Below are 23,318 nucleotides of genomic sequence, written 5' to 3' on the forward strand. Positions count from 1 at the left end.
CATGAACCGCGTGTGAATGGGGGTGTGCACACATGCACACGAAAGAGTCCTTGTATAAAACAAATGCAAATAACGAGAGTATAATAAGTACAAGACAATGTAATTTAATGGGTAAGTCTTTATGGTCCCAGAAAAAGACGGGAATAATAGGGTGTGATGGAAGGAAATCGGGGGAGAATCGCTGGCAGAAATGGTTGTCATGACTGTTGATGTGACCAACCCTCTTGGGCTATAAAAGGAGGGGAGGGAGACAGTTACATGGATTCATCATTTTGGAGGGGAAGGTGTGTCGGTTTGTGCTCTCAGGTGTCTGTTTTCTGCTCTATGCATCCGGATAGGTAGAGTGAGGCCTTTGCTCGCATAGGAAGCCAGAGTGCTCACTAGTGTGTGGGTGTGTGTGTGGGCTCGAAGCTCTGCTCCCAACATGAGGTCACTTGTATTATTCCCTGTCTTTGTTTATTAGTTGAATATTTGGTATTTTCTCTCTGTGTTTTCCTGTTTTGGGTCTTCTTGTGTCGGATCAACATTCGAGTATCTGTCTCTACGTCGGGGAGGCATCACTTCTCCCCTCCCTTATTCTGCATTTACCCATCGCGATTCTGAGCCCATGTGCTCATCTTCTAGAATCTGGCGTCTGAACCGGATCGTATATAGGTTCTAAGAGCATGTGCACTTAACAAAGCACTCCGGCGACCGAGCCGAACAGGACACTGCAAGCCTAACAACTGCTCATTCTCTGACTCCCTAGTCCGAGACCCCCGTGGTCCCACCCCAACCGACCCGCAAGCCGTGGATATCTATGACACTGTATCACTCAGCACAATAGGAAGCTTGTAAATGACTATTAAGGATGTGGGATGTGGATGCCTATTCAAGAGAACTTCATGTCATTGCTTCTCTCCATCAAAGAAATGTCCTTGAAAATATGCCATCTTAATCTCTGTCATGCATAACTTCCTCATGGTTCTCATGCATCCATGCCACTTAGTGATCATGCACAACAACTATATATTGCTAAAGTTACATACATCAATATATATAATATTAATGACTGCCTATTGTTAAGGTTTGGAACCTATAAAAAGGGGTTAGGCGTTTGGGTTCCATAAAACTCCAGTCTTCTTGAAGTGTAATTATTCTTTTTACTTTATCTTTTTCGAGAAGAAGAGTTTGGCTATTTAAAAGTGATATGGAAAGTTGGGGTGAAGATCATGACATAAACTAGAGATATTTGAACCTTTATGAATGAAGAAGACAAGATAACCTAAAGAATAAGTTGTTTTCATATAAAAAGTAAACAAAATATATTACCGTTTTTTATATTTAATTCAATTGATGATATGAAATATTGGAAAGTTGGTTGGTTCTAACCCACCCCTCACCGGTTCATTATATAATGAGGTTATCTTAAATACGGTTTCAAATGCACTCAAGCGAAGCATGCACAGTCATTTGGTGCACATCCTTTGACCTTCACCTGCTCTAAGGCTAAGCATATTTGCCACTAGTTGCACATGCTTTAGCCTGGAATTTAAGTATTCTACAATTTTTAAAAAATATACATACTTGTTCACTTATTCATATTTAAATTATCATTTTGAGGTACATACAAAGTTAGAATTTTGTCCTCTCAAAATTATTGTATGCAAAACATGAATTACTTTTAAATATTATTCTTTAATTAACAATCTACAACAGTTCGATTTGAACTGAACCGAACCGCGAAACCGTGGCTTAACGGTTTCAATGGTTCAGTTCAAGTTAGGTTTTTTAAAACGATTCAGTTCAGTTTTAACAATCTGAACCCGTGGTTTAAACGGTTTAACAATTTTTTATTTTTTATTTTAAAATTAAAAATTAAAAAAAAAATTAAACAATCTTTTCATATTTAGACCTTATTCTCACATTTTAGGAACATCTTTAAATTTTAAAAAATAAAATAAAATGAAATATTATAAATTTAAAAATTAAAATTTGACCGAAGTTGAAAACCGGAACTGAACCACCAAACCGCGGTTTTTACTGTTTAATGGTTTAACGGTTTGAAAAATGTTTAACAGTTTCGTGGTTCAATTCGTTTCGTTTCGGGTTTCAAAAAAAATTAATGGTTCGGTTTGAACCCTCTCAAACTGAACCGAACCGTTGTCGATTGTTATCTTTAATAGCATCCTTGTGGTTGGAACTTATGCTTGGTTTAGAGGTAATTGTGGGCACCATGTGTAATAGCAAACCTGACATAGGTTAATATGAAGTTTTGTGGTGTTGTTGGCCCATTCTTGCCATAACTCTTTTGTAGTTATGTGCATGGAATCAAAACACGAATTGATAAAGGTTACACCCCTTTTGTATGAGTGTAGATTGGTGAGTGTTTAGGCTTGTGAGAGGTGCAAGAAATCAAACAAAGTACAACACACAGACATATTATCATTCTAGATAAGTGATACTTACTACTTAGGATCTCTAGAGATTTAATTACTTAAAGCATCATGCATTTATGGATTTTCCTTGCTCTTTCCATGACGCAAAAGAGAGTTTGGTCGAATTTTCATTGTAAACAAGAATTTGTTGAAATGTTCCGAAATTGTTTTTCTTGAATGGGGTCCCCCATTAAAGTTATATCGTTGTTTTGGTTCGTGGATAATGATGATTCAACCAACTACATCTAAAAAGGCGATGAGAATCTAACATAATGGGGTTTCAAGTGAATTGATAATTTAATAGCAAGTGATCCTTGTAAAGCAGCACAAATAATCATTAATTATGAACAACCATTCCAAACATCATAACTTTAGTATCATTGATCTAATCTCCAAAGGTTAAACTATTTGATGTGTTATAATCATTCATTCAAAGGGTCAATTAATTCATATGAAGGAACATGAAGCCAACTATAAATATTTATCAATTGAATCAACATATCATACTGCAATACAATATTTATAAGTTTATACGGGAAATATGCATATACAATATAACCCTTAAAATGGTCCCCCTAAGCATAATTTTAGTTTAGAAGTAAAGTAATTTATATTATATGGTGCAAGAAAGATGTAGAAAGGAGGCTTTACAAATGAAAGGAGATGCACACGTTTATTTTGCTAATGGAATGCATTATATGAAAGATACCCTTACTATAAATAGATATTAGAATCTCACTTGTTCTTAACTTGAAGCTAGTGGTGGTTAATTTATTAGACATCATTAGCTTTTCTCATACACAATAGGACAATGGGACTAAATTGAATATATTGTTGTTGGGTGTGTGTGGAAGAGTGAGAGATAGACAAGAAGCTCTCACACAAAGAAAACAATGGTTGGAATAGCTCTCTCTATTGATGATTAATACAAAACTGGTAAGAGCTGAAATATATATCCCTAAGTACTAAGTACCACCACATATGAGTGAGTCATGTATGTGGTAACATGGAGAAAAAACCTCTAGCTAGCACTAGAGTAAAAAGTGCCCATGTATAGGGAAATGGTTCACCTCAAAGCTACTCGAGGAACACGTAAGTGTAACAAACACCCCTGGTGCGAATGATGTGAACACATACAAGGAGTGACAGATCAGCCCCCCACAAGGCAATAAGCCTAAAACTTTGCGAAAAGCTTCAATCTTTTCTTGTGGAAGAGCTTTGGTGAATATGTCTGCCACATTATCTTGTGTAGGTACACATACCAAATCAATATCTCCTGCATAAAGGCGCTCTCTCAATCTCCATGCAAAGATCCATCAAAAGGCGTCTCAGCCATATACTCTCCACTGTAGCTGTGAAAACTGTCCCTGTACTCAGCTTCACAATTTGATGTCGCCACTGTAGGTTGCTTTTTACTCAACCAAGATATACATGAGTTTCCAAGAAAAAAGCAATTACCACTAGTGGACACACGAGTATCGTAACAACCAACCCAATCACTATCTGTAAAGGCATGCAAGCATGGTTGAGTATCTCTACCATAAAAGAGACCCAAGCTCAAAGTGCCTCTAAGATATCGAAACACACATTTTACTGCTTGCCAATGCTTAATGCCAAGGCTATGCATGAATCGACTCAGTTGGGAAACTACATACTGTATATCCGGCCTTGTATTGCATGCATATATAGGACATCCCACAGCTTGCTGATAAAGAGAAGTGTAGCCCCCTACCCAATCATCCAATTCACGAGTTTAACAAACATGCATGGTTCAGTAGTCAAAGCAACTTCGTCGCTTTCGTGTACCCATCGGACGTTGCCCATTCGGGATTCCTTAGGAACTAATTCACTCTGCGTAGATTGACTAAACACAGAAACAAATGCATCACTAGAATCCTCAACTGAGAACCTAAATCTTGTCTCCACAGGTGTAGAAACCGGCTTGCAATTCTCAAAGTCAAAACGCTGAAGTAGTTTTTCAACATACTTTCCTTGATGCATAACCATTTCCCCCTCAACGGATACAAATTGGATGCCAAGATAGTAGCTCAAAATACCAAGATAAGTGACATCAAAAGTATGCTGCAAAACAGCCATAAGAATATCAAGGTTTGCATCAAATGACCCAGTCAAGAGTATGTCATCAACATAAAGAACGAGCATTATAAGATCAACGCCATCTTTGTGTACATAAAACATGCTTTCAATCGGACTACACGTGAAGCCAAGAGCAATCAAGTGCTTATGGATTTTTTCATACCATGCACGTGGAGTTTGCTTGAGACCATACAAGGCTTTATGCAAGCGACAAACCATATGCTCTTTCTCTTTGATAGCAAATCCAAGAAGTTGCTTCACATAAACCTCTTCTTGCAAATCACCATTTAATAAAGTTGTTTTTATGTCCAACTAATGCACTTTCCAACCTCTTTTGGCAGCCAATGCAACTGTCATAGACAGGATGCCACATGGAAGGATGGGGCTTGAACCCATGACCTTTTAGTCTTATTTGGAAACCTTACCAGTTAAGCTACATCCATCTATGCATTATTATATTGTATAAGATTCACTTATTTCATTATGATTGATCACTGGAACTTTCAAGAACCTTCTAGAGAATGCACTCTCTAGAAGTCTTCTAGCTTTCATGCATACCTCCACATTCTTGTATAGATATTGGGGTGCACCTTGATTACAGTCACGGTGAACAACACCAGTTATGAAAGCATAATTCAGTTCTTGTTTATTTGTCTATTTTCTCTCTCTCTTGCTTGTTCTCTTGTCTATGCTCTCTCTCCCGTTATCTCCTAATATTGAGCCTCGTCTACTTGTCCGTGACAAACTTGTGATCTTGCTTATGCTCTCACTCTCTCTTAGTACTTAGCCTCATTCCACCCTTTCGTGACAATTTGTTCATCTTGCCATTTTCTAAGCCTCAGCATGTTGGATCTTACCGAGAGAATAAATCAGCTCATGGACGCCATGCATCAACTTCAACTTGAGAATGACAACCTTCGAGAATCGATATAGAAGCTTCATGTTGGAACACTGATGGAACTCGAAGAAAAACACAACTCTCCTCCTACATCAACAAATGTTCTACCTATAGAGCCCAGTTCCTCGTCTAGGCATTCTCCAACTCCTCCCAATCCCACTACAAGTATGGAGCCCAAGATTAGTTTACCTGACAAGTTTGATGGCACAAGGAAGCACTTCCAAGGGTTCATAAATCAGATCAAGCTTATTATCCAACTACAGTCTCAACGGTATGCAGATGATTTTCATCAAGTTGGTCTCATCGAGACCCTTTTGTCAGGAGCTGCACAAGCCTAGTTTGCACCGTTGGTCGAAACTTCATCACCACTTCTACGATATTTTCTTGCCTTTCTGGCAGACTTTGAGGCAACATTTGGGAATACGAACCGACGTCGAACTGCCATTACCAAACTCTATTCATTACATGAAGGTATGCATCCAGTATCCGTTTATGCCTCTGAATTTAGACAATTAGCATATGATGTTCAATGGGATGGCCAAGCGCTCTATGACCATTTTTGTCAGGCCTTCGAAGCGAGATTAAAAATTTACTAGTCAACTTTCTGGAGCCTACATCATTGTCGCAAGCCATCACGCAAGCAGTTAGTTGTGACAATCGGTTGTTTGAGCTTCGTCAAGAGGAACGAGCAACTTCAAGGTGGCAACCCTCTTCGAGATCTTCTCCATCGTCATCATACGATGACCCTGTGCCAATGGAAATTGATCGAGCTCACGCCCTACCACTCACCAAGGCCGAACGGAGGTATCGCCAAACCAACAGACTATGTTTATATTATGGAGCATCCACACATCTAATTTGTTTTTTCCCAATCAAGAATAATCAACAAAAAATCTACAAACAATACAACAAGAGGGCCCCAACAACTGGAAAACGACAGTGTCCAACTACAGTAGGAGCCATGTGGTTGGACAATCTGCATTCGTGTCGCTCACATAGTTCAGCTACATCAACAGAAGATTTCTCCTTTCCAGTAAGCATCCATTTCAAGTCAATTTCAATTAGGTCCTTAGCACTTCTCGATTCCGGGGCAACGACGTGTTTTATGGACGAAAGGTTCATTCGTAAACACAAATTTCTGGTTGTCTGATTGTCCAAGCCAATCCCAGTGGAAGCTATTGATGGACGCATGCTTTCTTCGGGTGTAGTCATCGAAGCCACTGTCCCACTTATCTTACATCTTGGGGACCACCAGGAGGCCTTAACATTTTATGTTATCACTTCACCGCGACATCCGGTCATGCTCGGTTTGTCTAGCCGGAAGGCACAGAATCCACTTGTTGATTGGCACAATCACTCAATTACTTTCTCCCAAACCAGCTCGGAGGTGCAATCAATATCTCATGTTATTGCAAGCGCTCACCCTCCCATTAATGCAACAATCAGCTCCAAGGCAGATGCTCACATCCCAGTCACAACAAGGAAAATAGTGCATAGTGCCTCTGATTCGAGCAATCCAATGAGGAAAACTATTGACTCACTACCGTCCAAGTATGAAGACTTCAGGGACGTGTTTGAGAAAAAGAATGCTAATCACTTGCCGGAGCATTGACGCTACGACTATCTGATTTATCAGCAAGAAGGTGCCAGTCCTCCCTTTGGCCCAACTTATGGGTTGTCAGAACTAGAACTCCAGGCACTCCGAACTTATCTTGACAAGAACCTTGAAAAGGGTTTTATTCAACCCTCAAAATTACCAGCAGGAGCTCCTATTTTGTTCGTGAAAAAGAAAGATGGCTCCTTACACCTCTGCGTCGGCTATCGGGGTCTAAACAAGATTACTGTTTGCAACCGTTACCCACTGTCTCTCATCCCAGAGTTGTTGGATCGACTCCGAAGTGGGAGGATCTTCTCTAAGATTGACCTATGGGGAGCATACAATCTGGTACGGATCAAACCTAGAGAAGAATGGAAAACTGCCTTTAGAATGCGCTACGGTCATTTCGAGTATAAGGTAATGCCTTTCGGCCTCACTAATGCTCCTACAATAATTCAGCATATGATGAATGACTTCTTCCGAGAATATCTAGATCACTTTGTTGTGATCTATCTAGATGATATCTTATTCTTCTCTTCGAACATCAAGGAGCATACTCGACATGTCAGGTTAGTCCTTGCCAAACTTCGAAAGCATGGACTCTATGCTAAATGTGAAAATTGTGAATTTGATTGTACTTCTGTAGAGTTTCTTGGGTATGTCATTTCGACACAGGGAATCACAATGGACATACGGAAAGTCAAGACTATCCAAGATTGGGTTGTCCCAACACGGGTACGAGATGTGGAATCATTCCTTGGTTTTGCCAATTTTTATCGTTGCTTCATCAAAGGATTCTCAGTGATCGCACAACCTCTCATTGCTCTTACCTGCAAGGATGCTACTTTCGAATGGACAACAGTTGCACAAAAAGCATTCGACTTGCTAAAACAAGCCTTTACTATGGCACCAGTCCTCTTACATCCTAACCCCATTAAGCCTTTTCGAGTCAAAACAGATGCTTCCGATTTCGCCATTGGGGCGATCGTCTCCCAGCCAGATGAGGTCGGTGTGCTTCACCCGGTGGCTTACTACTCCCTCAAATTCACGTCCCCAAAAATCAACTACCCCATATACGACAAGGAGCTTCTCGCTATTATTGCTTCTTTTGAAGAATGGAGACCCTATTTAGACGGGGTGCAACACCATATCCAAGTGATTACCGATCACAAAAATCTAATATACTTTTCTACCACACAAACCTTAAATCGTAGACAAGCACGATGGTCAACCTTCTTAGCAGACTATGATTTTGAGATAATATATCAATCAAGGTGAATAACACTAGTTATGAAAGCATAATTCAATTCTTGTTTATTTGTCTATTTTCTCTCTCTCTTGCTTGTTCTCTTGTCTATGCTCTCTCTCCCATTATCTCTTAATATTGAGCCACGTCTACTTGTCCGTGACAATCTTGTGATCTTGCTTATGCTCTCACTCTCTCTTAGTACTTAGCCTCATTCCACCATTTCGTGACAGCAACCACGGTACAAATGGTTGCAACCACGGTATGAATGCGTGAAGTAGGTGCAAAAGTTTCCTCATAATCAATGCCATATTGTTGTGCATATCCTTTGGCAACCAATCTAGCTTTGTAGCGATCAATGCTACCATCGGACTTTCATTTAATCTTGTAAACCCACTTTGTACCAATGACATTCTTTCCTTTTGACAATTCACATAACTCCCAAGTACCATTATCATGTATGGAATCCATTTCTGATTGCATAGCACTCATCCAATGTGGATCATCACATGCATCTTCAAAAGTAAGTGTCTCCTCATTAGATGTTATTGCAACAATAGAATAATCCACAAAATTACTTGATGCATGGCGAGAGCTTGATCTTGTGCTACAAAGTAAAGGTGCACTCAATTTGCTATCTTGCAAAGTTTGTTTCAGCCACTTTTGCATAGTTTGTGCACTCTTGATAGACATACGCTCATTATGTAATACATCTTCAATATGTACATCATGAGTGGGATGAATTTCATGCTCATTTTCAGCCACATTTTGTTGCAAATGTTCAGCCATGTTTGGTTGGACATTTCGTGCATTTTCAGCACTTCTTTGCTACAAATTTTCAGCCCTTTAAAACTCACTTGGCTAGTCTAAATGTTCATAATCAAGCGCACCACTTTGGAACAAAGGCATGAGTGTATCAAACACTTCTTGTGAGCTAATTGTTGGTTGCTTTTTGCATTCAAGAAAAGGGAAAGCTGAATTTTCAGCAAATACCACATCTCTGTTGGGAATCGACGCTTCGATTCACCTTCACCACTCGGCCACAACCAAGTAATCGCGAATCAATGTAGCAGAAAATAGGAACCACAGAGAGAAACACACGAATACACAGGGATTAACGTGGAAAACCCTAGATGGGAAAAACCACGGGAGTACAAGACTCCAAACCAACACTATACAAAGAGGAGTATACAATGGCGAGCTACAAGGCGACGACCTTGAGCTCGCTGTCCTCGCCACAGGCGGCGGAAATACACAGAGGCGTCGTCCTCTTCCTCTCTCACGCTCTATCTCTCTCTCTCTCTCTCACGGCTGCTCCCTCTTCACTCCTCTTGAGTGGAAAAACAGAAAAATGATCAGCAACACTAAAACAGTTTGCCCTAAGTCATATTTATACATATATGACTTTGGGGCTATTTACAACTATAGCCTCAGGGGCCCATAGCAAACATATTCACGGATATGTCCCTGCATCCAGATCGCTCTCCGGGTACATTCGTCATCCGGCTCCGAAGCCGGGGTCTTCATCATCCGGTTCCGAAACCGAAACCGGGCTCGTCGGCATTCATCTCCGACATCCGACCATCCCATTCGAAGGGACCGTAATCCCAACAAACTCCCCCTTCACTTCGGCATGGGATGTCTTTCCAATCCGATCCTCTTCCGGCATGCTTCCAGCTTGTCGGGTGTGAGCACCTTGGTCAGCATATCCGACCCGTTCTCGTCCGTGTGGATCTTTGTCAGCACGAACTCCTTGTCTTCTATCCTTTCCCGGATCCAGTGATATCTTCGCTGGATGTGCTTCGTCCGGGAGTGATAGGCCGCGTTCTTCGCAAGGTGGATTGCACTCTGACTGTCGCAGTAGAGTCGGTACTCCTCCTGCCGGATACCGAGCTCTCTAATGAAGTCCTTCATCCATATTATTTCCTTGCCGGCTTCAACAGCTGCCATATACTCCGCCTCCGTGGTTGACAACGCAACCGTCTTCTGCAGCCTCGACTGCCACGAAACGGCTCCCCCTGCATACGTCATCACATACCCTGATGTGGACCGGTTGGTATCTGCATCAGCCGACATATCCGAATCGGTGAAGCCGTCGAGTTCGGGCTTACCGGAGCCGAATCGGAGGCACACGTTTGTCGTGCCTTTCAGGTATCGGAGTATCCACTTGGCCGCATTCCAATGCTCTTTGCCGGGATTGCTCATGTACCGGCTCACCACTCCGACTGCATATCCTATGTCCGGTCTCGTACACACCATGGCGTACATCAAGCTCCCGACGGCTGAGGCATACGGCACTTTCATCATTTCCTCCTTTTCAGCCTTTGTCTTGGGACTTTGCTTGCTGGACAGCTTGCAGTTTGCCGGGAGGGTCGATCCGACCGGTCTTGCTTCCGACATGTTGAACCGGTGAAGCACCTTCGTCACGTACTTCTCCTGTGACAGCCACAACTGCTTCTTCTTCCGGTCCCGGATGATGTGCATCCCTAGTATTTGCCTCGCCGGACCCAGGTCCTTCATTGAGAAGGTTCGGTGAAGAGCCTTCTTCAGCATCCGTATCTTGACCTGGTCCCGTCCGACGATCAGCATGTCGTCCACGTACAGGAGGAGTATTAGAAAGTCTCCTCCTTCGAACTTCTTCACAAACACGCAGTGGTCGGACTGCGTTTTGAGGTACCCTTCGTCGGTCATGAAGGAGTCGAACTTCCGGTACCATTGCCGGGGAGCCTGCTTCAGTCCGTAAAGGCTCTTCTTCAGCCGGCATACCAGGTGCTCCTTCCCTTTCTTCTCGAATCCTTCCAGTTGCTGCATGTAGATCTCTTCATCGAGGTCACCGTGAAGGAATGCCGTCTTCACGTCCATCTGTTCTACCTCGAGGTCCATGCTTGCCGCTATGCTCAGCACCGTCCGGATGGAGGTCATCTTCACTACCGGGGCAAATATCTCGTCGAAGTCGACACCCTTCTTCTGCTGAAACCCCTTCACCACGATCCTGGCTTTGTATCTCGGGGGGTTTCCGGCATCTCCCGGTTTCAGCTTAAACACCCACTTGTTTCGAAGTGCCCGCTTTCCTTTCGGCAACTCCACAAGTTCATATGTGTGGTTCTCATGCAGGGAATCCATCTCGTCCTGCATGGCACTCAACCACCTGCGGCTCTGGGTGTCATGTTTTGCTTCTTCAAAGCTCTCCGGCTCCCCCTCGTCGGTTAGCAGCACGTGCTCTGGTTCCGGAAATCTCCGGGGGGCCCTTCTCTCTCTTAGAGGATATCTTCGTTCCGGAGCTTCGGTAACCGGTTCTTCCGATTCTTCTTCATCCGAATCCATTTCGGGATCGGGGCCGGTTCCGGTATCATTTTCATCTTCTTCGGCCGGTTCTGTTTCTTCACCGTCTTCGGCCGGATCCTCGAGTGCTAACCGGTCCCTTGCCGGTCGGGACTGCTCCTCGTAGAGTTGATCCTCACCGGTCGACTTGGAGCTCTTCATCTTCTTCTCCGATTCCCAGTCGGCGAGTGTCTTGTCCTCCATGAAGATGATGTCTCGACTCCTGAATATCTTCTTGTCGACCGGGTCCCATACTCGGTAGCCGAACTCGTCGTCGCCGTAACCGAGGAATATGCATGGCCGGGTCTTTGGATCTAGCTTTCCTCTCCGGTCCTTTGCCACATGCACGTATGCGAGACACCCGAACACCTTCAGATGCCGGTAGGACACTTCCTTACCGGTCCACACTTTCTGCGGCGTGTCTCCGTCCAAAGGTACTGAGGGTGATCTGTTTATCACATATGTCGCCGTCGACATTGCCTCAGCCCAAAACCCCTTGGGTAATTTCGCATGCGCCAGCATACTCCGGACCCGCTCCATTATGGTCCGGTTCATCCTCTCGGCCAGCCCGTTTAGTTCCGGCGTCTTCGGCACAGTAAACTCGAGCCGGATTCCCTTCGAGCGACAATACTCCTGGAACTGCCCCCGGTATTCCCCTCCGTTATCCGCTCGTATCGCTTTCAGCTTCTTGCCGGATTCCCTTTCCACTCTCGCGTGGAGTTCTTTGAAGACGCACAACACTTGGTCCTTCATCTTCAGCGGTGCCGTCCACAGCTTCCGGCTGTGATCATCAATGAATGTTACGAAGTACTGGGCTCCGCCATGTGACTTCGTTTCTACCTGACACACATCAGTGTGCACCAACTCCAATGGTGCGCTACGTCTCGTCGGTGGCCTTGAGTGGAAGGAGGTTCGGTTCTGCTTACCGGCCAGGCAATCGGTGCACTTCTCCAGGTGCACATGCTTCACTGGAATAAGGTTGTCTTCTGCAAGCCTCTTCATCCCCTTCTCACTCATGTGACACAGTCTTTTGTGCCACAGCTCACCGGCAGTGTCGGCTGCCACATTCAGCTCTTCAGGACATAACCGGGCATTCATCAGGTACAGTGTGTTGTCTTTCCGGGCCCGAGCCACTATCAGGCTCCCCTTGCTGAACTTCATTACGCCGTTCCGGATGCTACCTGTGTAGCCTTCATCGTCTAGCCTCCCGGCCGAAATCAGGTTCAATCGAACCTCCGGAACGTGTCGGACATCCTTCAGCAGCATTTTGCATCCGGTCGGGGTTGTCAACCACACGTCTCCTATGCCGGCAATCCGGCACGTACCTTCATTTCCCATCCGAACACAGCCATGCTCACCGGCTGTGTAGGATGAGAAGTATCTTCTCTCCGGTGTCAGGTGGAACGATGCTCCGGAATCGACCACCCAGGTCGTCTCATCGCCGGCAATGTTTAGTTCACCTTCTTCGGTGATGAGCATGATTTCTTCCTCACTTGCCGCGAGTGCCATTGTTCCTTTCCGGTCCTGCCCTCGCCGATCCGAACCTCTCCGGTCCGTGGCTCCCCGGTATGCACCGTTTCTCTCCGGTGACTTCTTCGAGTCGGTGTCGTCGGCTCCGTTGTCTTTTCGGTAATGCCGACAATTCTTTCGGAAGTGCCCCGGCTTCCCACAGTGGAAGCATGTGGGCCTTCCTCTTGACTGCGACCGGGTCCCCGACTTCTCCCGTCTTTGCGGACTCCGGTTCCATTGTCTTCCCCGATCCGATTCGGTAAGCAGCGCCTTCGAGTCGGAGGCCGGTTCTTTATCTCTCCGACGCGCTTCTTCGTTCAAAATACTTGTCTTTACCGTTTGTAAGGACAAGTTATCTTCGGTGCAGGAGGTGCTGAGAGTCACCACCAAGTTCTCCCAGCTTTCTGGCAATGTACACATCAGGATGATGGCTTGCATTGCATCCTCCAACGGGAACTTGATCGCCGCAAGCTGATTCACGAATCCCATGAACGTGCTTACGTGTTCCACCATACTGTCGCCGTCCCGGTACTTGAGATTCACTATCTTCCTCATCAGGGAGGTCCGGTTCAACGCATTCTTCCTCTCATAGAGGCCCGACAGCTTCCGCCACATCTCATATGCGTTGGTGTCGTTCGCCACATGTTGTAGAACGCTCACGTCGACGTATTGCCGAATGGTTGCAACGGCTTTCCGGTTCAGAAGCCTCCATTCCGACTCAAGTACCCCCTTCGGTATTTCCGACCTGTCAATCGGTTCGTACAGGTCCCGAACAATCAGAAGATCCTCCATCTTGATCTTCCAGTCGGCGTAATTCTGCGCATTCAGCACCATCATCCCCGGCTGCCCGCTGCCGCCGCCTTCCATTTTCTGCAGCAGCTCGCTCTGATACCAGTTTGTTGGGAATCGACGCTTCGATTCACCTTCACCACTCGGCCACAACCAAGTAATCGCGAATCAATGTAGCAGAAAATAGGAACCACAGAGAGAAACACACGAATACACAGGGATTAACGTGGAAAACCCTAGATGGGAAAAACCACGGGAGTACAAGACTCCAAACCAACACTATACAAAGAGGAGTATACAATGGCGAGCTGCAAGGCGACGACCTTGAGCTCACTGTCCTCGCCACAGGCGGCGGAAATACACAGAGGCCTCGTCCTCTTCCTCTCTCACGCTCTATCTCTCTCTCTCTCTCTCACGGCTGCAAGGCGACGACCTTGAGTGGAAAAACAGAAAAATGATCAGCAACACTAAAACAGTTTGCCCTAAGTCATATTTATACATATATGACTTTGGGGCTATTTACAACTATAGCCTCAGGGGCCCATAGCAAACATATTCACGGATATGTCCCTGCATCCGGATCGCTCTCCGGGTACATTCGTCATCCGGCTCCGAAGCCGGGGTCTTCATCATCCGGTTCCGAAACCGAAACCGGGCTCGTCGGCATTCATCTCCGACATCCGACCATCCCATTCGAAGGGACCGTAATCCCAACAATCTCGACTCACAATAATTGTGTCTGTCAATGGATGGTACAAACGATATCCCTTACTTTCAGCACCATAACCAACAAATATACATTTCTTTGCATTGTCATCAAGTTTGTGACGTTATTGTGATGGCACAAGAGCATATGCCAAACAACCAAACACATGCATGTGACTAACCATAGGTTTATGTCCATTCCAAACCTCAAATGGAGTAATGACTCTCAAAGCTTTTGTAGGGCAATGATTCAACGCATAATTTGCACACATAACCGCTTCCATCCAAAACTTGTTAGGAAGATGCTTTCCTTTAACCATACATTGTGCCATCTCTAAGAGTGTTCTATTTTTGCGCTCCACAACACCATTTTGTTGAGGTTTATATGGCGTTGTACATTGATGTGAAATACCTCTTTCACAAAGAAAAGCATTAAACTCATGTGACATGTATTCGCCGCCACGATCCTTGCATAGAGTCAAGAGCTTATTTCTGGGGGAAATTTCAGCCATAGCTAAAAATGATTTGAAGCAAGAAAATACCTCATTCTTTGCTTTCATAGGATACACCAATGTATGGCGAGTAGCATCATCAATGAAGGTAACAAAATATACATGTTTTTTAAAAGATGGAGTCTTTACGGGACCACACACATCACTATGAACAAGTTGTAATTTTCTTGTAATGTGTGTATGACTATCTTGTAGAAAGTAGCGTGCGGAAGCAAGTATGAAGACCGAACAGAAGGGAGGAAACTCAGGTTCAATGGAGAGCTTGGGCTTACACGGTATACGCAGGAGAGACAGAGAGAGAAAAAACAAAAAACTATATTCAACAATAATACTCAGTCTTTACATAAGACGTGCTCAGTGAACACTTTTATACAAGTCCTAGAAGGACTGACCGAAGTATTGACAGTACTTCAATGCTCATCAAGAGCTCCTACACTAACTCCCAAATATATTCCTCACGGAATATCTTTCCTAACAGCCTCCCGGTTTACGCACTCGGCCTAACCGATCGGTCCCAACCGATCCAGTCCTCGGCTTCTTCAGCCGATCCATCTGATGTTGAGCTTGTCTCTCAACACTCCCACTCAAGCTCAACTCGAGGTTCTTCAGGATCCTCGGGCTCACAGCTCCGGTTCCTCCTGGCTTCACGCCTCGCTCAAGCTCCTCGACCTGTTCGACTCCGCGCGCTTCGACCCTTCCGGTCGGCTTGTCTGCTTATGCGGCCCTTATCAACTCTTCTGTTGTTGCGGTGTTGACGCTTCTCCTGCTGCCTTTTCTTCCGCTTGGGCCTCGGTTGATTCAGCGTGTCTGAATCAAACATCCGAACCGACTCGGCTACCTCCGATCGGTTTTCGCTCTCGTCCAAGTTGGCTGTCTCCAACTTGTCTTCGGTCATCTCGCCCTCGATGGCGTCATCTTCCCCATGCATGGTTGGCTTCGGCTCTCTCCTTCGGTTGCTCCCCTTCTGTCCTCTTCCGAACTTTTCCGCGGGTCCGCCCTCGGCTTCTTCAGCCGATCCAATGTCGAACTCGACAACCGAGTCAACCGACTCGGTGGTGTCGCGGTCTCCGCTCCTTTCCTGCTGCCTTGCTTGGTCATTCGGGACTGTTCTCCCCCTCAAGTTTGGCACGTCGAGGTGACGCAATCCGAGCGCACCTGAGAATTGCCGCAACTTGTCCAGACCAAGAGGGTTGGTGAAGATGTCGGCAGCCTGCCGATCCGTCGGAACGTACTGAAGTTCGACTTCACCGGAAAGGACACGCTCACGGACGAAATGGTAATGCACCTCAATGTGCTTGGTCCGTGCGTGGATAACGGGGTTTTTCGCGAGCTGGATGTTGCTGAGGTTGTCGCAGTAGATCGTCGTCAGATCTTACACCTCCTCTTGCAGGTCTTTAAGCAGCCGCTTCAACCATATGGCTTCGCATGTCGCGACAGCCGCTCCTCGGTACTCAGCTTCGGTGCTCGACAGTGCAACTGTCGGTTGCTTCTTACTGCTCCACGCGATCGCGGCACTCCCGAGGGAGAACGCGTATCTCGACGTGGATCGGCGATCGGCGGCATTGCCAGCCCAATCAGCATCGGTGTAGCCGACTAACTGCGTGGCTGCACCAGTCCGATATAGCAGTCCGCGGTCCTTAGTGATGCTTACGTATCGCAGTACGCATTGCGCACACTGAAGGTGCTCCTCGGTAGGTCGCGCCATGAACTGACTGATCACCCCGACCGGATAACTGAGGTCGGGTCGGGTGATGGTCAAGTATATGAGGCTTCCGACAATTTGTCGGAATCTCGTCGGGTCGCATACCTTTCCCGTATCGGAACGAAGCTTCACGGTTCTATCCAGAGGAGTCGAGACGGACTTACAGTCGGCCATCCCGAATTTGAAGAGCATACTCAGCACGTAATGACGTTGGCTGATCAATATGCCTTTAGGGGTACGGATCCCTTCGATCCCGAGGAAGTAATGAAGGTCCCCCAGATCCTTCATGTCGAACGATGCCGCAAGCTGAAGCTTCACGCGGTCGATTTCTCCTAGGTCAGCGCCGGTGATGTCCAAGTCATCAACATATAGCAAAATACTAACCGGTCCGAGTCGACCTTTCCGGATGAACAGGGAAGAGTCCAATTTTGACGTGACGAAGCCCATCCGACGCAGTTGTTGCGTGATCTTCGCGTTCCAGGCACGCGGGGCTTGCTTCAGTCCGTAAAGGGACTTCTTCAGTCGGCATACTGCCGAGGAGTTCGTTCCGAAGTGAAATCTGGGGGGCTGTACCATGTACACCTGTTCCTCAAGGTCACCTTGCGGGAACGCATTCTTTACATCCATCTGATGTAAGTGCCACCCCTTCGCCGCAGCTACTGCGAGTAAAACACGGACAGTCGTCATTTTCGCGACCGGCGCAAACGTCTCATCGTAGTCGATGCCGTGTTTCTGCGCGTAGCCCTTTGCCACTAGCCGAGCCTTATACCGGTTGACCGAGCCATCGGTGTTGTACTTGACCTTGTACACCCACCTACACCCGATCGGCTTCACACCCTTCGGTGCGTCAACCAGGTCCCAGGTCTCGTTCTCCGCCAATGCATGCATCTCTTCCTCCATTGCGGCACGCCAATTCGCGTCTTTAGCCATTTCTGCGTAGCTCTCCCGCTCACGCACTTCCGCTACACAGGTCATGTACGTGTACTCGTTGTATCCAAACCGCACAACTCGGTTCTTCTGGCGGGTAGACCGGCGTAATCTCACATTAGCCGATATCGAGGCCTTCTCGGTCGACGCGGTCTTCAGCTTTAAAGACCCGTCACTGGTTCCCTCGGAGTCAGACTCACGTCGGTCTGACTCGTTCCTATCCGTGCCGGAATCCGACACCTTCTTCTTCCCTTTCTCTTTGCGTGTAAGCCGTCTCCTTGGCTTCCTACGCGGGGAATGCATGGCCGAGTCTCCACTACTCGCCGGCTCTTCATCGGACTGGTCGTACGAACTCAGTCGTCCAATCGGTCCACTTAACCGGAGTGAAATCGGACTCTCTTCGCGGGTCTCGATTTCGGGCTCATCCGGAGGCATCTCGGCCTCGCTGACCTCATCGTTAGAGCTCGGATTGGAGTCGAGGTTCGTAGTCGGGGGCAGGTACCAGGACGCGGACTCGTCAAACACAACGTCGCAGCTGACACGCGCTTGTTTGGTGCGAGGGTTATAGCACTTATAACCCTTCTGCTCGTCTGAGTAACCGACCAAAATGCATTTCTCAGCCTTTGTGTCCAGCTTCCTCCTTTTCTCCTTCGGTATATGCACATACGCAATGCTACCGAACACCCTCAAGTGTCGCAAGTTCGGCTTCATTCCGAAATATAGCTCGTGCGCCGACACTTTGTCTCCGATCCGGTTCTGGATGTATACCGCGGTCCTTACCGCCTCGGCCCAATAGAACTTGGGCAAGCTCTTCTCCTCCAGCATTGCCCGTGCCGCTTCCACAACTGACCGATTCTTCCTCTCAGCCACGCCGTTCTGCTCTGGCGTGTATCTACAACTGAATTCGCGCCGAATTCGCATTTGTTGTAGATAACCGTTGAATTGACCGGAAAAGTACTCTTTCCCGCCATCCGACCGCAGGCACTTGATCTTCCGTCCCGTTTCCATTTCCACGAACCCTTTGAGGTCACGGAAACAGTCGAAGACTTCGCTCTTCCTCTCAATGAGGTAGATCCACGTGTGTCGCGTGTGGTCGTCGATGAAGGAGACGAAATATCGGCTCCAGCCAAGACTAACGTTTTGTGTTGGCCCCCATACATCGGAGTGTATAAGGTCGAGCTTGTTCCGGCTCCGGTTTCGCTTGTTCGGGAAAGGAAGTCGGTGTTGCTTCTCGAGCTGGCAGGCTTCACAAATTTGTGCCTTTCGGCCACTAAATTTGGGCAATCCGAACAATACCTGTTTCGATTGCAGATCTTGAATCCGCTGGTGGTTGACGTGGCCTATCCGCTTGTGCCACAAGTCGATGTCCGACTCGGCTTTTTGTTCCTTCGCGAACATTGCGGTGCCGCCGTCAGTGGAGTCGAGGATGAACATCCTCCCGTCTCTGCGCCCTTGCGCAATCACACGTCCTTCTTCCTCAATGAAGCACCCGAGGTGTGTAAACCAAACCTCCATCCCTTGGTCGACGATCTGTCCGACCGAGACCAAGTTCTTCGTGATTGTCGGGACGTGCAGCACGTTCATGAGTTTCCCTTTCTGCCCGACATGGCTCAGGGGAACTTCTCCTACATTCGCGATTGGATGCGGAGTGTCGTCTCCTGTTGCGACTACTCCAGGTTGTATCGGTTTTTCAAGGTACGAGAACCACTCCTTATGGCTCATCATGTGGTTTGACGCACCGGAGTCTACGTACCACACCTCGTCTGATCTCGGGGTGCTTTGTTTCATTGAGTTTGCTTCGTGTCTCGTCACGAAGACAGACCCTTCTCCGGCTCTCCTGGAGTCTTCGGCATAGTGCGATCGCTGCCGATTTCCCTTGTGGGTATGTCCGGAGCCGTTTCCGGAACCGGTTCTCTCCAAATCGGTGCGCTTCTTCCAGCACTCGCTTTCCCTGTGGCCTTTCTTGCCACAGTACCAGCACTCCGCGATGGCCTTCCCTTGCCGGTTCTCATCGCTTCGACTCCCCCTGTTTCCGGAGGGTCCGGAGTTGCTGTCGGCATCACTTCGGTGCCTTCTTCCTTGATCTCGTCGGCCGCCTTCATTGCGCCCCGACTCGCCTCGTCCTCCACGTCCACGGGGCCTATTTCCCTCCGTATACAGCATTCTGTTGTCGGTGTGCGTGCTCATCGACACACCCGCGTGGTTCTCCTCTACTAGGAGCATCGACTGTAAGTCAAAAAAGGACGGCGTATTCTCCCGGGTACACACAGCCGTTCGGAACGCTCCGAACTTCGACGCCAAACCTCCGAGACAGATCTGGACCATCTCGCTCTCCTCGATGTTCACCTCTATGGAGGCGAGGGAGTCACAGATATCCTTGATCTTTGAGGTATAGTCCGCCACCGACAAGTCGCGTTGTCGTAGGTTGCTCAACTCTTGTCGGAGCTGAAGCTTCCTGGCTGTGGTGCTCGCGGCGAAAATCTTCTTCAGATTTTCCCACGCACCCTTCGGCGTCTTTGCATCCCGAACATAGCTCAATAGTTGTTCGCCCACACACGACACGAAGCAGTATAATACCCTGCTCGCCGATTGCTCCCACGACGGGAAGTCTCTGTGTGTCGATTCGGGTGCCGCGTCATTAGCTCCTTCGACGTAACTCCAGTAGCCGTGTCCGGGCAGGTACTAGTGCATCTTGTAGGACCAAGACGCGTAGTTGGTTCTGTCGAGCTTCTCTGTTGGAAGCGAGCTCGCCATGCCTCTATCCATCGTTCTTCTTGTTCCTCTTCGTCAAGCTGTGTCAGCTGCAGAGAGGTTCTCAACCCTCGCGCTCTGATACCATGTAGAAAGTAGCGTGCGGAAGCAAGTATGAAGACCGAACAGAAGGGAGGAAAGTCAAGTTCAATGGAGAGCTTGGGCTTACATGGTATACGCAGGAGAGACAGAGAGAGAAAAAACAAAAAACTATATTCAACAATAATACTCAGTTTGTACATAAGACGTGCTCAATGAACACTTTTATACAAGTCCTAGAAGGACTGACCGAAGTACTGACAGTACTTCAATGCTCATCAAGAGCTCCTACACTAACTCCCAAATATATTCCTCACAGAATATCTTTCCTAACAGCCTCCCGGTTTACGCACTCGGCCTAACCAATCAGCCCCAACCGATCTGGTCCTCGGCTTCTTCAGCCGATCCAGCCGATGTTGAGCTTGTCTCTCAACATATCTTTTGGAAAAGAAGCACGATGCATTTTCCAAGAATGCAACCTTCACATGCATGTTTTTCAATTGGCACATACAATACATTCTTTAAGATGACAATACCTCCATTTACAAACGTAAGCTCAATTTCTCCTACTCCAATGGTAGGATAAGAGGCATTGTTTGCACACATCACATGTCCTCCTTTGGGTGCATCTTTTAAGTATGCAAAAAAAACTTTTGCATGAGGTAATGTGCTTTGAAGCACCACTATCAAAGAACCAATCCGAATCAATCTCACGTATAACCATACACTTAGAGTGCAATTGTTACCGATTAGGAACACAGTCTACAATCAGTCCTTCGTCCTAGACCTCCAAGTGGTTGTGGAACAACGAATAGGCGTCTATGCGTAATGCGTAGGGGAATGTTCCCTTTAACCTATCAGCGTATAAGGGAGACAGCTACAACCGACTCCTTAGCAATGGTTACACTTACATTCTTACACGCTCAGGTATTCCAGACACACAATAGATAAGTCGTAGCTATACACAGACTTTCAGAGAAGATAGAATTCTATTACGACATGCTTCTTTACAATTCCAAAATTACACGCCCCTTTATATACGCAGGGTCTATTTAGCCGTTCACGCTTCCTGCATGAACCGTTACATGCGTTATGATCTTATATTATTTCTTATTCCTACGCTCTTGTCCGTCGATTACTATTCCGGCGGACAACACCTGGCACGCCTGTGGGACAGTGCCCTGGCACGTCGGACCCATCCCGTTAATCTTCTTCCAAAATGGCCCGGATATTTGGCTCTGCTACAGTGTCCGCATCCGGAGGCGACACATGGCCTGTAGGTGCATTGTGGTGTGGCTCCCCTGTTTGGTCGGAATGGTTTCCCTCGGTGCCGCAGTCGTCGTGTGTGGGCGGTCCATGTTCGGTGGGCTCTTCTTGAGCTAGCGGGTTGGGCTCCGCCGTCGTCATGCTTGCGGCCGGTCGCGGCTCTGTCTCAATCGTTACTTCCTCCGTGGTGTTGGTCGTCTTTGTACGTTCCGGGGAGTGGGGCTGCGATTCCGCCTGGTCCGCACCGTTCTCCGTGTGGTCCGACGATCGCATGGGCTCCTACAGATGGAGCTCCTCTTGGGCAGCGGTTTTGTTGTTTGGTACTGTGGGGGACTCCGCTCGTCGGTCCGCGTTGTTCACCGTCGTTGTAATTTCTGGTGATCTGGCCTGAGGTTCCTATTCTTCGGTCGTGCCCAGAATTGGCATCGCATTGGATTCCTCATTTGTTCGCGTGTTGCCGGCTTGTGTGATCTGGTGAAATAGCTCCTCCTGGCTTTCACCAAAATCATCTAAGAGTTGCACGAGTTCTTTGGAATGTTGGTCCGCTAGCGCACAATAGTCTTGCGCTAGGTCCTTGCGTACGGCCGCAATGCTCTCCTCATTTAGTTTATAGAAACCTCGATCGTCTTTTTGCCAGTTCTCCCAGTCCGCACGATACGCATGCAATTCCGCTGCTTGGGTTGCCCACGCCATCCATCCTTTGTCTAGCGCCGTTTTCAATTGCGCTGTGAACCTCTCCCGATTTGTTTGGAGAAGGATACGCACGTTGTCTGTGATGGCCTGACAACGGTTGCGTGCGTCTTCCATCGACTTCTGGAGGTTTGCAATTTCTTGCTGCCTAACCGCCGCCGCTTCTTCGTATGTGGACTTCAGGCCCGCCCATAGTTAGGACTCCTTTGCGTGTTGTTCTTCTAATTTCCCCATTTCATTGTTTAGGCAGATTTCGAGCCGATGCCTTCTTTCCTGTTCGACCACCAGTTGCTCGTCGAACCACACCTTCTTTTTCTCTAATAAGGCCCGAAGTCCCACAATTGCCGCCTCCAATTTCTTCGCCTCATCCCGTAATTGGGTGTTTTCGTCTTTTGTCCGGATGTGCTGAGCTACAGGTCCGTAGCGAGTTTCTCTTCAAGGGTTTTTACTGCCTTCCTGCCGTTAGCCCGGATCTCCTTTTCTCTGTCTGAGGATTGGCACGGTTCAGCTCGAAGGCGGTCAATTTCTGATTCTACTAGTTGCACGACCCTTTTCGCTTTTCAGGCGATGGCGTTCTGAGCCTCAATTTCTTCCTTCAAAGCGTCGATGGCGTGGTTTGGTGGCGGAGTTGCGTGTTGCGCCGTAGTCGCGTTAGCTTCCAACTCTGCGATGCATTCGTTGGCTTTTTGCAGCTCGGCTTGGGTCATTTTCACCTTCTTCCAAACATTCTTATTTTTAATGGCCATCTCCTTGGCGCCCGTGCTAACCTTTGCCAGTTCCCTATGGACTTCGACTAGGGTCGTGTTTAGTGGGGGTAGCTCCATCCCCACTCGGCGTACCTCGGCGTTCCTC

This window comes from Azolla caroliniana, unplaced genomic scaffold (assembly GCF_043228905.1).
Source record: "Azolla caroliniana isolate FFs.n. ecotype wild unplaced genomic scaffold, voAzoCaro1.0.p SCAF_17, whole genome shotgun sequence".
In the NCBI taxonomy this organism is placed as follows: Eukaryota; Viridiplantae; Streptophyta; class Polypodiopsida; order Salviniales; family Salviniaceae; genus Azolla; species Azolla caroliniana.